General features: G+C 38.6%; 1 pseudogene; it reads left to right on the top strand.

Annotated features, from left to right (window-relative positions):
* The first annotated feature begins 11,005 nt into the window (after positions 1-11,005).
* LOC118670809 lies at positions 11,006-11,743 on the top strand (annotated as a pseudogene).
* The last annotated feature ends 3,313 nt before the right edge of the window (positions 11,744-15,056 follow it).

Raw genomic sequence — 15,056 nt, 5'->3', positions numbered from 1 at the left:
CTCATGGTTGAGAAACTTCAATTAAGAAGAAAATCCAAATGAAGAATGTTAGGTGACATGTGCAGTGGTTCATAAGATTATAAAAGAGAGAATGATAAACATGTTTTTTGCATATCACTGATTGTTTGTCTTAACAGAATAGCAATTTATGCCTTTGAGATGTTTTATATAATAGCAAAGAATACTACTGAAGATTAAATGGGAAATGGTGAACATTTAGCTGAAGAGCCTTGCAAGCACAGAGCTTACACTATGATTACGCAACACTACCTTATGGGATGCTTTAGCTACAAAAAAAAAAGTCATTGAATTGCAATACAAATTTACCTCTTTAACTCGTGCAGTGTAATTCCTACACTGAAATTGAACATACCAATAGTCATCATTTAAAATACAAGTTGACATTTTGTTTTCTACATGACAAACAAAGAAACATGTTCTTTTTGTCTAGCAATAAACTATATCTTATCTGAAGGGTGGTACTTATAGCTTCTTATGTGTTATACAATTTGTCCATTCTGATCATTTATTTTAATCATTCTTTTCTTCTAAATTTGTTAACAAAAAGGAATAGAAAGAAGACTGTTTAATAAATTTCTTTTTATCTTTGAACTTAATTTTCAAAAGTGTTATGTAGTCTGGTGTGTGTTGCTCAGTGGTTGAGCATCGACCTGTGAACAAGGAGGTCATAGTTCAATTCCCTATCAGGGCACATGCCCAGGTTGTGGGCTCAATCCCCGATAGGGAGAGTGTAAGAGGCAGCTGATCAATGATTCTCTCTCATCATTGATATTTCTATCTCTCTCTCTCCCTCTCCCTTCCTCTCTGAAATCAATAAAAATATATGTTTTTAAAAAGAGTAGAATGTAAGATGGTAGCTTTGATGGTAGAAGTCAAACACTGAAGTGCTTTGTGAATAGGAATGATTATAAGATCATTATCCTGACTCTACTCGGGATTTTTTTTTTTTACTATTGCAAAAAGACACAACTATTTGTTTAAAACAAATAATCAGAGTTGACATTATACTGTACAAGATGACTTATATACCCAGGTAACTGAGCAGACAACACAAAAATACAAGATGCATATAACTGGGCTAGGGATTTTTAGTCTACCTTTAAAACACGATTTTGAAGACTGACAAATTCAGCTCTAAATTGCCTCAGCTGTCATTTTTATTTTTCTGTGTAGGGCTTTCTACCACAACAGATTCCAGGTTGTATGTTATTGGCAAACTCGTGTTACATCAGGTAAAAACTCAGCATGGTTTTGGGATGATAACTGGCAACGCCATTCCATTTTCCAAACCAACTTAATAGTACCAAGCATCTACAACGATAGCTAACAAAACCTAGATTGCTATTACCTCAAACCTTCTTAATCCTTCAAAAGACCAACTATCTTTAAAAGTATTAGAAATAAAATGTATTTTAAATTTCTTTATACAAACTTGACTTTGGCGAGTGATTGATTAAATCATCTGCTTTTATTGTTTATTCTTTTTTTTAAAAAAAAAAAATGTAGAGTAACCACAATGTAAAAAAGAAGTAATTTTAGCAGGGAAATGCTGGCTTATTTAGAGCGAGTTTGCACGTCCTTCATACCTAATTTCTTGACTGTCTACATCCTACTCAAGCATCACTTTCCTGTGCCCACCTGTATGCTCTAGTGCAGGCTGGCTCTGACCAGCTCTGACCAGCTGCCGGGCCACTGTGGGCAAATGCAACGTCTTATGTGTCTTTACAATCCTGGGACATATGAAGTGGTTGGCACAGAGAGGATATCAGATAAAGTCGCAATTGTGTCTTTAAATTATACATAAGAAATATACGTAGTTAAATAATCATGGATATGGAAGCACAGAACGCTGAAGAGGCAGCATGGTGCCACTCCTAGAACATTCTGGAAAGGCTGCTTATACTTTGCAACCAGGGACTTTTTCATCAGGTGATGTTCCTTTAAAAACAAGTCGTCATACAAATTTCTTAAAATGTAAATTAGTCTACCATTTTTTGCATTTCAAATACCGCATAAGTATGCAGGTAGATAGTAATATATTATTAGTGTATTTGTTTCCTAATGAAGTTGAAGAAACACTAGTGTCCCCCCCAAAATACATTGTGAAATGCTGAGCCAGGGTTTAAAATAAAAGTACTAGCCTTCCTTTCAGGCATATCAATGTGCATTCGAAAGCGCTTTCCGTTCTGTGCGTTTGAAAACATGTTCTGCTAGATTGAAAGGGAGTTTGAAGAGAAAAGTATCCACTAATGCAATTGCAGTACAAAATCTTTAATTCAGAGCTAGGACTTAAATGGCCCTGGAGGATTATGAGAGAGAATAAATTCACACCCTTATTGGAATGAAAATTTTACTCAAATTTAATTAAAACTCACCCCTGTCAAGTTTTTCCTATCCGGAGGGGAAATGTTCTATCTCATTCTGCAATGGGCCCTCAGCTACCAGAGCAGAGCAGGGGCTCAAAGGACTCCCAGATGACACGCACGGAGGCTGCAGAGTGCAGGGTCAGAGCACAGCTCTGCCAGGGAGCCAGCCTGCTTCTCCCGACCCCCGGTCCTCGCTCTGCTGCCTGCTGGCTGGGTGACTGAGCAAGTCACCTAGCTTCGCTGACTCTAGTTTCTGCTTCTGTCAAAACTGGTTCATACCTCACAGGGCTGTGGTGGGCATACATGAAGGATGAAGTTGATTACATAGTAAATCTTTGTTATTCTTATGTTAATATTTTAGAAATTAAAAAAGTGAACTCATTTCCAGGGATATACATTCCTACTCTTCTTATTCTCCATGTAATGACCTCTTTGATGTCTTTTCTTCTGTGTTTGTAATATCAACTCTATTTCTCTCCATTTTGGGAAAATGAACTCCCTAATCAACACTAGGCCTTCTACCTTGGGAGCCTCACATTTTTAACGGGGGTTCTAAGCATGAGCATATCAAACTTACATTTGTAGTCCTGACTTGTCACTGAAGTCCCATATCTCCTACAATGGGAAAAATAACAATGCTTGGATTTCTTGTCCTCAGTGAAAATTAAGTGGACACTTGCATCATCTCCAGTTTTGTTCTTTGCTCTCTTCCTTTGAACAATTTGAATCAGTGGTGAGATTTTGGGAACATGAACTCTGTCATTTTTTTAAAATATATTTTATTGATTTCAGAGAGGAAGGGAGAAGGAGAGAGAGATAGAAACATCAAAGAGGGAATCGTTGATTGGCTGCCTTCCACATGCCCCACACCGGGGATCGAGCCTGCAAGCCAGGCATGTGCCCTGATGGGGAATCGAACTGTGACCTCCTGATTCATAGGCCAGCACTCAACCACTGAGCCACGCCAGCAGGGCTGAACTCTGTCATTTTTTATCTCTATCGGTATGGACTGAGCACATGTGGTAGGTGGTCCATAAATAGTCATCAAATAAATGAGTAAATGAATGATTGAAGAACAAAGAGGTTTTTTTCTGATTATAACTACAGTGAAAATAGTTACATGAGAAAAGTAATAATAAAAGGTACTATTCATTCTTCTCCTCTTTAACCAAAAAAGTAGTTGGGGGCTGGGAGACTGGGAAGGAAATCCCATGTTTATAATTAATTAATAATTAATTAGTGATTAAAAATTATTCTATTACTAATTAAATTATCTTCAGTACCCATTTCTCAATCTGTCGAGTAAGACTCCCTCCACGTTCTGCGTGGAGTAGGGTTTGGTATCTGAAAGAGGAGCCGCACAGCAAATGAGAGAAAAAGACACGAGATAATTTTGCAATATTGGGGGACCAGGCGGCAAGTCCCCAAGGACTTCTCTCTGTGCTCAGGCCTCACCAAGCTTTTATTGATCTGGGATGCACCCATAGCATAGCCCTAGGCAGGTGACCCCCTGCAACAGGCAGACTAGCCCATCAGCAAGGATTTACATAATAATAAATGGGGGAGTAGTTTCAGCTACCACTGTCTGGACAAACAGAGGTGGCGCCTAGCTCCGACCTTTGGGAGGGCTTCAAAGGCACCCAGCCTTGGGTGGGGGTGGAGGGGGGTTTCTCTGCCTATGCTTATCAGATAGTGAAGGCAATAAACAGTTTCCCACATCAATCTGTGGCATAGTTACCCTTAAATATTTTATATGAGGGTTTCTTGAAGTAATCACAAGAAATAGAAATATAGGATTTACAGATTTCAAAAATTCCAAAGACTCAAATAATTTAGAGTCTACAGCAGTGATGGCGAACCTTTTGAGCTTGGTGTGTCAGCATTTTGAAAAACCCTAACTTAACTCTGGTGCCGTGTCACATAGAGAAAATTTTTGATATTTGCAACCATAGTAAAACAAAGATTTATATTTTTGATATTTATTGTATATATTTAAATGCCATTTCACAAAGAAAAATCAACCAAAAAAATGAGTTCGTGTGTCACCTCTGACACACGTGTCATAGGTTCGCCATCACTGGTCTACAGTGACACAAGAATGCCCATGCTCACGCACTGGCACACACACACAGACACACATGTGCAGCCACTTACCGTCTTAGCCATTGCTGAGATGAAATAAATGTTAGGAAAGACCAGCTTTGAAAATATAAACCTCTCAGAATTTTTGAAAAGTCATGTCCTTAGCATTTCTAAGAAAAAGTCTCGCCCTGAATATGAAATCCTCTCTGCAAGATTTAATTTAAGTATATGTAAATTGAATATATGTAAATGTTCAATATAAATTGAGTACATGTAAATTATAGCTGCCCACATGACAGCATTTTGGTTAGTGTCTAGTAACCTCACTGACACTGACTGAATCCTGCAGAACCTTTCTCACACACTAGATTGCTCTTGTAACAGTGTGGTTGACAAGCGCTAGAGAAATGTATTATTTAGACCTTTTTCAGTGCATTGATTTTCTAAATAAGAGGAAACTGCCATGGTGTAAGTTCCACTACAAAAGACTGTGTGAGAGAATAAGTATATTACTTTTAAATTCACACAGTATAATGAAGCCTAAAGCACAAGTTGAGGGATTGGACCTACATACAGGGATATTTGAAAAGAGAGAGGGAAGAGAGTATGTGTGCAGGGGATGTAAGGAAGTCACATAAATGATGATTCCTCAGAGAGAAGTATGTTTGATCTGTTGGTATTGAAACTAGTTATCATTATTATTTGGATGACTTATACCTTAAAAAATATTTAAATGAATTTTGTTATTCTGTTTTTGTCTTTTAGCTTCTTTCTGGTTTATTCTCTTTAAATACAGAGGAAGCTGTCAAATTATTTCATAAAAGATCATGTTAAATTCAGATCAACTAGAATGAGCTTTTTATATTCATGTGTATCCCTCCTGTTTACCCTGCCTGATATTTGGAACATTTACAAGTCCTACTATTACCATTTTATAAAAATTAGTTCATTAGGAAATCAGTTCTAAACACAAGGTATGTAGTAAACACAAGGGGAGGCATACATTTCCTATAACATATAATACATTCAATGTTCTTTCACTACTATCTACCATTTACAAAGTATCAGCTCCAGAATTTTTTCAAGTCATAATTTTAAGAGCATTCTTCTATGGTCTAGAGATAAAGAGTGGACACTGGTAACAATGATGGAGGGTACACCCACGACCTCAGTACAGAATCATTTGATCTAACCTGATCCAGTGCCCACCCTGCTTTCCAACTTTTACTTTACTTAAAACTTACAGCCTGCTTAAAGAATTCTTGGTTTGGTAGGAAAAAGAGGAGGGGATACTGATCCTGTGGGAAGTTAGCACACAAAACCTTAGTCCCAGAGGTAAGGCCTCATTTGTCCAAGGCCAAATTTCTGTGGCTAGTCCCCTAGGTCCTAGGAGGCTGTGCATGTCCAAGCCTTTGATGCAGTTAAGCGTTTAGAAAACAGAGACCGTATGCTTCACAGGACCAAGTAATATCAGCTGAAGCCGCAAGGCTCACACCCCGTCCCCAGTCATGCCATTGTCAGTTTGGTGCAGCTGTAGTCATAGAGCTTCAGAGCCACTTTCCAAAAGCTGGGGTTCCCCTGGAGGATCTGACGTTGTTAAGTCCCCATGTACTGTCCAGAGAGCATTGAACAAAAAGGATCCCGTAGCCCTGGCCGGTTTGGCTCAGTGGACAGAGCGTCAGCCTGTGAACTGAAGGGTCCTGGGTTTGATTCCCAGGCTGAGGGCACATGCCTGGGTTGTGGGCTTGGCCCCCAGTAGGAGGCCTGCAGGAGGCAGCAGATCAATGATTCTCTCTCATCATTGATGTTTCTATCTCTCCTTCTCCCTTCCTCTCTGAAATTAATAAAAATATATTTTCTTAAAAAGGAAAGAAGCTAAAAACAAAGTTTAAAAAAAGGATCCTGTAAACCGACTCAACGAATAAGGCCCATTGTCTGCCCTGTTGCCTTTATAGCTTGCCACCCACCCCACCTCTCATGGGAACATTCCCATTCAGCATTCCAAACATTCACTACATACCCCCCTCTACTAAGACAGAATTATTCCTGTCATACAAGGTATGAAGTCACTAGATCTCTTCTTGTTCTAATAGAATAGCTGTAATGACATCAAAGAGCAATTTGTTTAGACCTTGTGCTGAGTATCCTTCATTTGCCCTCCCAGGTCCACTCTCCCCATTTATCCACTCATAAACGCCCACCCCAAATTTTAAGAACACCAAAGAGCCCACTTGTTCTCAGGCTTCAGGTTAGATTGGACTAGTGGGGAGCTTGCAATAGATCAAGGAGAAGAAGGGGAGTGAGGATTTATCTTCCTGCTAGTTCTTGTTAGTTCACTTCCCGCTGGCTGAATGTCCCCCAAAGGTCACTGCTCCTCTCTGTCTGACCTTCTCTCCTTCTATATGTCAATCGTCTCTCCCTCTCTCATATTTAGCAAGGGCAACATGCTCACTACTATTCCATATTCCTGCACTAACCTGTGTGGTTCCCTATGCCCTACACGTACCTTGGTAATTGTTTCCTTTTTTGATGAAACATTTTCACCATATCTTAATTTCAGTGTGCCATCTACTTCCTCTGGATACAGATGTCAGTGTTTTATCACATTATCTCTGGTAGGGAAAAGTGAGGCTTATCATTGTTCAGGTAGGACATAGAAATGTTTTGTGTTTGTTTCCTTGTTTGGAATGTGGGCTTTTCAACAGCTAGTTCCCCCTTAATGGCATTCGCAGACAGGCATCTATTTCTCCGACCCTGTTCCAGGTACACTAGACCTTCAGGTTTAGGGCTCATAGGGCCTTTGAAAGATTAAGTAAATCATAGGACTCTGGAAAGAGCAACTACTTGGGAAAGTAGCAATGTCAGTCATTACTAAAAGCAAGATAATGGCTATGTATTGATTTTAAATAACGATCCTCCTTTTTTTCTGAAAGGTTTTATGGTGTTTATTAAAATAGTTCCCCCAAACTCAGTATAAAATTTAAAGGTCTTAATTCTGCATTGTCAAGAGCACCTCCTAGCCTGTTGGGACTTCCACTCTACACTTCTATTTTGGGCCCATAAAACCAATTGTGATACAAATCATCTTTAATTGAGACTTTAAATGCAAAGTTATACCAAAACAACTTTCAAAAATCACATTTCTTATCTAATCTAATATATATATAAATCAACATTATACTTTCCCAAGATGTTACTGTTCTCTAAAGCTTTTCCTTGTTTTTTAATTAATTCCTGAAAATTATTACTTTAACATGAATGGAAAGATCTTGTGGGATGAATCCTTTTACCTGTGAGAAGGAATTTTTGGACTGGAACACGCAGTGTTCCCCTGGCCAGAATGGTTCCTGGGCTCTTTGTCCTTTGGAGTTGAAGAATGAATCCACGGATGGAAGATGGTATAGCAAAGGTGGAAATTTATTGAAAAATAAGTACAGATTCCCAAATGGGGAAGGCGAAAGAATCTCACAGCACAGACTCCGAAGTGGGGAGGGGGAAAGGGTGCCACCAACTTCCTGTTTCCATGGTTTATAAAGGCTGCAAGTCCCTGTGCCTTGATGTCCCTGTGATTGGTCACTATTCCCTCCCACTGGTTACTATAGTAACTCTTGAGCTCAAAGGTTGAACCTCACATGGGAGGGTTCTCCTCCCCTCCTCCCCTCCTTCCTTTTTGTTCTTCTTCCCTTTGGGCCTTCTTCTTCTTCCTCTGAATGAGGGGCTTCCTTCCCTTTATTTTGTAAATATGGACCTTCTGCTGTTTTCAGCTCCCCCATTCTATGGAAATATACCTTCTGCTGCTCTGTAGTCCTGTGCTTCTTCCATGGTCCCCTTAATTTCTAAAATTTCTAAAATTGCCTAGCCTGTCCTATTTTATTCCCAAAAGTCCTGTTTCACCTGTTAGATATATTTGAAATAACCAAAACTAACTACAACATGAATAAAATAATGGAGCCAGGGATTAATAGTAGTTTATATTTTAAAATACATGTTATTATAACATACTAGTGATCTCAAATAAACAGTGCCTAGGGGCGGCCTTTTTAATTATCATCTACCACCCTGCATATATTATCTATAAAGTGCCTGACTGTGCTCGACCCAGGGCTACAAAGAAGAACAAAATACAGTCCCCTCCCTGTGAAGTATTCCAACTCTAAATGGGGGAGAGAGGTGTGGGAAGCTATAACCATGTTTCCAAGAGCCGCAGGAGCAGCTCTCTGGAGTAGACCTGTCTGGGGAGATGAGAGGACAAACTCACAGAAGACCCAGCAATTGAGCCATCCTAGAAGATGGAGTTAATCTTGGGGATGAAGAGGACACAAATTTGAATTATTCTTCTTAGAAAGCTGTATCAACAGAGTTATTTGTAGATGCAATGGCTATTCAGAGTCATTTTTCTCATCCTGTAGGGAAATAGATGTAGAAATTGTTGGCTGACAGATCTTTTTTTTGGTCATATGTCTCCAAGACAGTTTAATTTCTGCAGCCCAGCTTAACTTAGAGGAATAAATAAAATGGAACTTAAAGGATGAGTTTTAGAGACTGGAACCAACTCTCCTCATAATATATGAGACATCCATTTACATTTAAAAGTGCAAAACAGTGCACACAGTAGTGTTTTGCATTTATCTTATTGTGCCTTGTTCCCCCAACCCCCCAATTCACTTCCAAAATTGCCAACAGAGGCATTTAAATATGAAAGAGAAAGCAATTCTAGGAGATAATATGCTTAGATATCAAAAAGTGCTTGCTAAGGATATAGTGCTGGCTCCAGACCTAGAACTGAAGGTGAAAGTTCTCATCTGGAAAGACTCTATGCCAGCCCTGCCCGCCCCCCATTGTACACCAAGCTGAAGATGAATGTATATATTTCTAATATTTATCATTTGAAATTACACTATACTGTTTATACAACACTACCATTTCAACATGCTTAGATTTTATTAAGTTTGAACTCTTTGGAAGTTTATTACATTTTAAAAATTCTCACTTTTGATAAACCTGCAATTCATTTCATAACCCTATAAACTGCCATCATTAATTTCTGTTCAAAGGATGGCAAATTGTGAATACAGCAAAATACAAAATGTAAAGATTGCATATGCTCACATTAAGTAGCGAAGAAGAACACAAGCAAGATCAGCAAAAATAATGACACTCAAAAATTCCTCAGAAAAAAACAATAGTAGAATAAGCCACTCCATTTCAATAATAAAATTAAAAACCCAAAGAGGAGCATGATCAAACATAGCAGTGAATGCAGTGTGTCTCCTGGCAACGTCTGCATGGTCTGCCGGGGTGTGTGTGTGTGTGGTGGGCCCACACCCTGGAAGGCAAGCCATGCCAAGTACTTCACTCACTTGCAGTGAAACCCATTCTTGAAAACTTCTCTAAGGTGATGAGTTTTAAACCGTGTATAATCCACCCATCCCAAAGTTACTAGAGTCATGAGTGTGATTTGTAGGGATTTTTGTAAAGTTGAGTGAACCAGACATTCACCTCATAAAGTCAGTGGAAAGGCAACTATAGGGTCTCTATTTTTGTTCATAACTGAAAATTAAATAATAGCTACACATTGGTTTTTAAAGATCAATTTGCCTTTTATTCTAAATAGCTTTTTTTATTTTTTTCCCCAAAAATAGTTTCTAAGACAATAATATGCATCTGGACAGCCATTATTTTGCATCATTGACACCACCTAACACACTGCCAGGAACAGAACAGGTGATTAATAACTGCTGGCTGATTATTTGTTGGCATAATTACTTTTTACACAGTTGTCTATAGTCAGTTCTATGGTTGCATATGCAGTCAGGCCTTCTTGACCTCTGTGACCTCTGAAAAATGGGACCTTTCTGCATTGTCTCCTTAGCTGGATGAACATAACACCCTGAGACAGACTATAACGTAAATACTATTTACAAGGAAGGCCTTTAACTTTTATTCCCTTTGCACAACGCCCCCCCCCCCCCCCATAATCAGCTCAGTTTGCCATTTAAATAACTGAAGACTTAGAAGTAATTTTCAGAGATGTAATCCAAAAAATATCAGTTTAAAAGCTAATATGCATCAACACAAAAATGTCCTTATTAAGCATGTAATAACTGTAAAGAAAAGTTAATTTACATATTTCTAACATTTATTAAAATTCATTGTATTATCCATTCTTAATAGACTTGTCTGTATTTTTAACTTGGTTTTTTGAGAAATCTATTTCATTTTTTAAATTCTCATTTATGATCTGAGCTTATATTATGTTTAATAACCCTAAAAATTGCCATCATCAACTTTGATTCAACAGATGATGAACTTGATAGTTTTTACAGTTGTTACAGAGCAAGAAACATGATGGAAATAATGTACATGCTCATATAAAGTAACACAGAATCTCACAGATAGACCATTAAAAATAATGCCAGGGAGCAGAGCAGGCCATGCCAGGACCACTGGGCTGAGCTGTGGCAGCCGAGCCCCATATCCCCCAGAGGGGCAAGAGGGAAGGAACCACTACTAATGTCAGAAATATGCTTTAGGAAATGGCCTCAGATCCCTGGCTGCATTGTTTAACCTTCCTCTCTGGATCAGCAGTCAGCTTATTATTTTTTTAATGTTCTCAGCTATTTAGTATTTTGTTGGAAAAACAGGGTGACAGCCAGTCTAATATTCTTAACTAGAGGCCCGATGCACGAAATTCATGCAAGAGTAGGCCTTCGCAGCTGCGGCAGCTGCCTCGATCCCCCCCGGCTGCAGCCCTGGCTTCCTCCCAGAAGGAGGTCCGGAAGGAAGTCTGGTCTAATTAGCATATTATGCTTTTATTATTATAGATAAGCATCCTCATGGGGGCACTTAGATGATGCTGGACAGAATCATTTACAAGGGCAATGAAGTTGAATGCAGATGCGAATCATTATTCACATGAAAACACAGATGTCACTGAAACCCTCTATCAGAAGGTGAAGCTTTTTGCTCGGTTATGACAGGACCTCAAAACCTAGAACAAATGGAGAAATACTTCAGAGCTGTGTTGTAATAAAGCATTGTCTGTGAGCTCAGAAGACAATAAAGACCTCCTGGCTGTGGGGTTAAACCAAAGAAGGAAGAGAACAGTTACGCTGGGAAACCGTGAAAGCCTTTCAATGTATTCATGACCATTATCTATAACATGCTGATTGGCTTATGAAAGCAGATGACCATGCAAACGTCGTACTGGACGCCTTGAGTTGGCTTTTGTAAACCATGATCCTGAGGAACCCATGTCCTGGGAGAAGATGTGAGCCTCCTGTGAAGGGGGCCATGTGAATGGAGAAGCAGGACATGCCCTGAGCAAAGCAGCCTGTTAGTTGATGTGATTAAAACAAACACTAATCTGTTTCTGGCCCTACCAGGGCGAGGCAGGTTGATATATGTGTAAATAACCATGTGGATGAAGGTGCTAACTGAAGTCCTCTAACTCACACAGAGCTGTAGCATTAGCATAGTGAAAGGAAACTACAGAGTCAGTACAGCAACCGAGACGCCCTACAAGAGGATAATAGCCACAGGTCCAGTACCAAAGGGGCTGGGTACAGACCTTGTATTATTTTGGCAAAAGATCCAGTGAGGGACTGTATACTTAGGGTGCTAGATGGAAATAATGCTGATATGTGCAATAGGAACTGCTGGTTTGAATGTGCAAATGGATGCTCTCTCTGAGGACTGGCAACAACCAGCAAAACTGCTTATTCTCCAAAGATGGGTGGGCTCTCTCAATCCTCAATGGCATGTGACTGAGTTTTTGAAGGGAATTTCATTAAATGGTTTAATTTTGTTGTCTGCCTTCGTGTTCTTACTCAAATAAATGGGTGAACGGGTTTCAGCTTTAAAAAAAAGAAAAAGAAATGGTTTAAACAGTGGTGCAATGAGAGATTTTGTTGCCTGTTTCCTGCCAGGTGTTTGTGCCACTGAGGAAATAAAGCAGTCAAACTTACTAAAACTACACACTCCATGTTCAGTAAAACGTACATGATGCTATACAGATCTGCCGTAATGAAAATTCTAGAAGGAAAGATCGATGTCAGCATGTTTTTAACTCCAGATGTGTGTTTGCATTTCAATGACACAGAATAACTGAACAGAACTTAACACACACTTTCTATCTAATAAAAACTTCATTGTGATTTTTTTTTTATAATTCACCGTATTTCTCACAGAAAAGGGTGGAATAAGAATGACACTTGTCCTGGAATGTGCTACTAAATCCCATTTTGAAATTATCATGGGTCTTGGCTATGTCACACACTTAGCTCTACTTAGTGATTCATCTCTTCCTGAAGTGGATGTTCACTTGGTCCCTGAGGTCTCTTTTCTAAATACATTTAATATTTCGTGAGGTTCATTCTCCGCTACTAATATTTATTTACTCAAATATTAATAGTATTTTATAAACAGGCTTTTAAACATGTATTGTCCCAAAAATAAAATAAATAAAATAAAATAAAATAAAATGTATTATCCCAAATTTACCTATTATTAGCTATGTGTGAGTAAAATAGTACATTTAATGGTATTTCTTACATTAGTTCATTTCAATGCTTTTCATATATCAGTGCCACTCTCAGAAATTCCTAAATGACATTTATAAATTGATCATTTCCAACTACATAATTATAGTTCTTTTTATTTTCAACATATTGAGAGGTAAGAACTTACTGTGTCTTTCACGACTTGTGTAAAGCAGTTTTAAAACCCTTTTTAGTGTCTGATGTGGCCATTAGGTCCACTCACAAAATAGTTTGGATGAAAGGTTTTGATAAAAATTAATTAAAAGCATTGGAAAATGTTGAGCACTTAAATAACCTTTTAAAAGCAGAAATTAAAAGAACAAATAATTTACAAGTAATAGACTGAAATTTGCTAATTTTTACTATGTTTGACTCTTAACTTTTGCCAATGGAAAATAACACATTTAGATACTCATTCAAGATAGTCTTCCAAAATACACTCTCATATGTTGCATTCTAATTTTAGTGATCCTCTGCTTAAAATTTTGGGGTGGGGGAGGGGGGGAATCAAAAATTTTATTCCCACTGGATTTAGCAATAGTATCCAATACATCATAACAGAATAACTTATAGACTCCCTATAAGATTAACAAGTTTCCAGGGCTACCATTGCTGCTAAGGGAACCACACTTTGGAAAACACATGGACCTACTTTCTTCTTCTTTTTTTTTGTCTCTGGATAATTTTTTTTTCTTTATTGATTAAGGTATTACATATGTGTCCTTATCCCCCCCCGCTGTCCTCCCCCACTCATGCCCTCATCCCCCTGGTGTCTGTGTCCATTGGTTAGGCTTATATGCATGCAGTCCTTTGGTTGGTTTCTCCCCCTACCCCCCACCCTGCCCTACCTTCTCTCTGAGGTTTGATGGTCTGATCGATGCTTCTCTGTCTCTGGATCTGTTTTTGTTCATCAGTTTATGTCGTTCATTATATTCCACAAATGAGTGAGATCATGTGATATATCTTTCTCTGACTGGCCTTTTCGCTTAGCATAATGCTCTCCAGGTCCATCCATGCTGTTGCAAATGGAAAGAATGCCTTCTTTTTCACAGCAGCATAGTATTCCATTGTGCAGACATACCACCGTTTTTTAATCCACTCATCTGCTGATGGGCACTTAGGCTGATTCCAAATCTTAGCTATTGTAAATTGTGCTGCTATGAACATAGGTGTGCATATATCCTTTCTGATTGGTGTTTATAGTTTCTAGGGATATATTCTTAGAAGTGGGATCACTGGTTCAAATGGGAGTTCCATTTTTAGTTTTTTGAGGAAACTCCTTACTGTTCTCCACAGTGGCTGCACCAGTCTGCATTCCCACCAGCAGTGCACAGGGTTCCTTTTTCTCCACATCCTCTCCAGCACTTGTCGTTTGTTGATTTGTTGATGATAGCCATTCTGACAGATGTGAGATGGTACCTCATTGTCATTTTGATTTGTATCTCTCGGATGATTAGTGACTTTGAGCAGGTTTTCATGTGTCTCTTGGCTTCCTTATGTCCTCTTTTGAAAAATATCTATTTAGGTCCATTGCCCATTTTTTGATTGGGTTGTTTATCTTCCTTTTGTTAAGTTATAGGAGTTCCCTGTAAATGTTGGAAATTAAACCCTTATTGGTGATAACATTGGCAAATATTTTCTCCTATGCAGTGGGCTTTCTTATTGTTTTGCTGATGGTTTCTTTTGCTGTGCAGAAGCTTTTTATTTTGATGTAGTCCCATTTGTTTGTTTTCTCTTTAGTTTCCATTGCCCTAGGAGCATTATCAGAGAAGAAATTCCTTCGACATATGTCTGAGATTTTGTTGCCTTTGGATTCCTCTAGTATTTTTATGGTTTCCCATCTTATGTTTAAGTCCTTTATCCATTTTGAGTTTATTTTTGTGTATGGTGTAAGTTGGTGGTCTAGTTTCATTTTTTTTGCATGTATCTGTCCAATTTTCCCAACACCATTTATTGAAGAGACTGTCTTGACTCCATTGTATGTTCTTGCCTCCTTTGTCAAATATTAATTGAGTATAGTGGTTTGGGTCGATTTCTGGGTTCTCAA

Source organism: Myotis myotis, unplaced genomic scaffold, assembly GCF_014108235.1.
Source record: "Myotis myotis isolate mMyoMyo1 unplaced genomic scaffold, mMyoMyo1.p scaffold_m19_p_16, whole genome shotgun sequence".
Taxonomy (NCBI): domain Eukaryota; kingdom Metazoa; phylum Chordata; class Mammalia; order Chiroptera; family Vespertilionidae; genus Myotis; species Myotis myotis.
The sequence above is the reverse complement of the archived record's forward strand: the minus strand, read 5'-3'. Positions and strand labels throughout refer to the sequence as shown.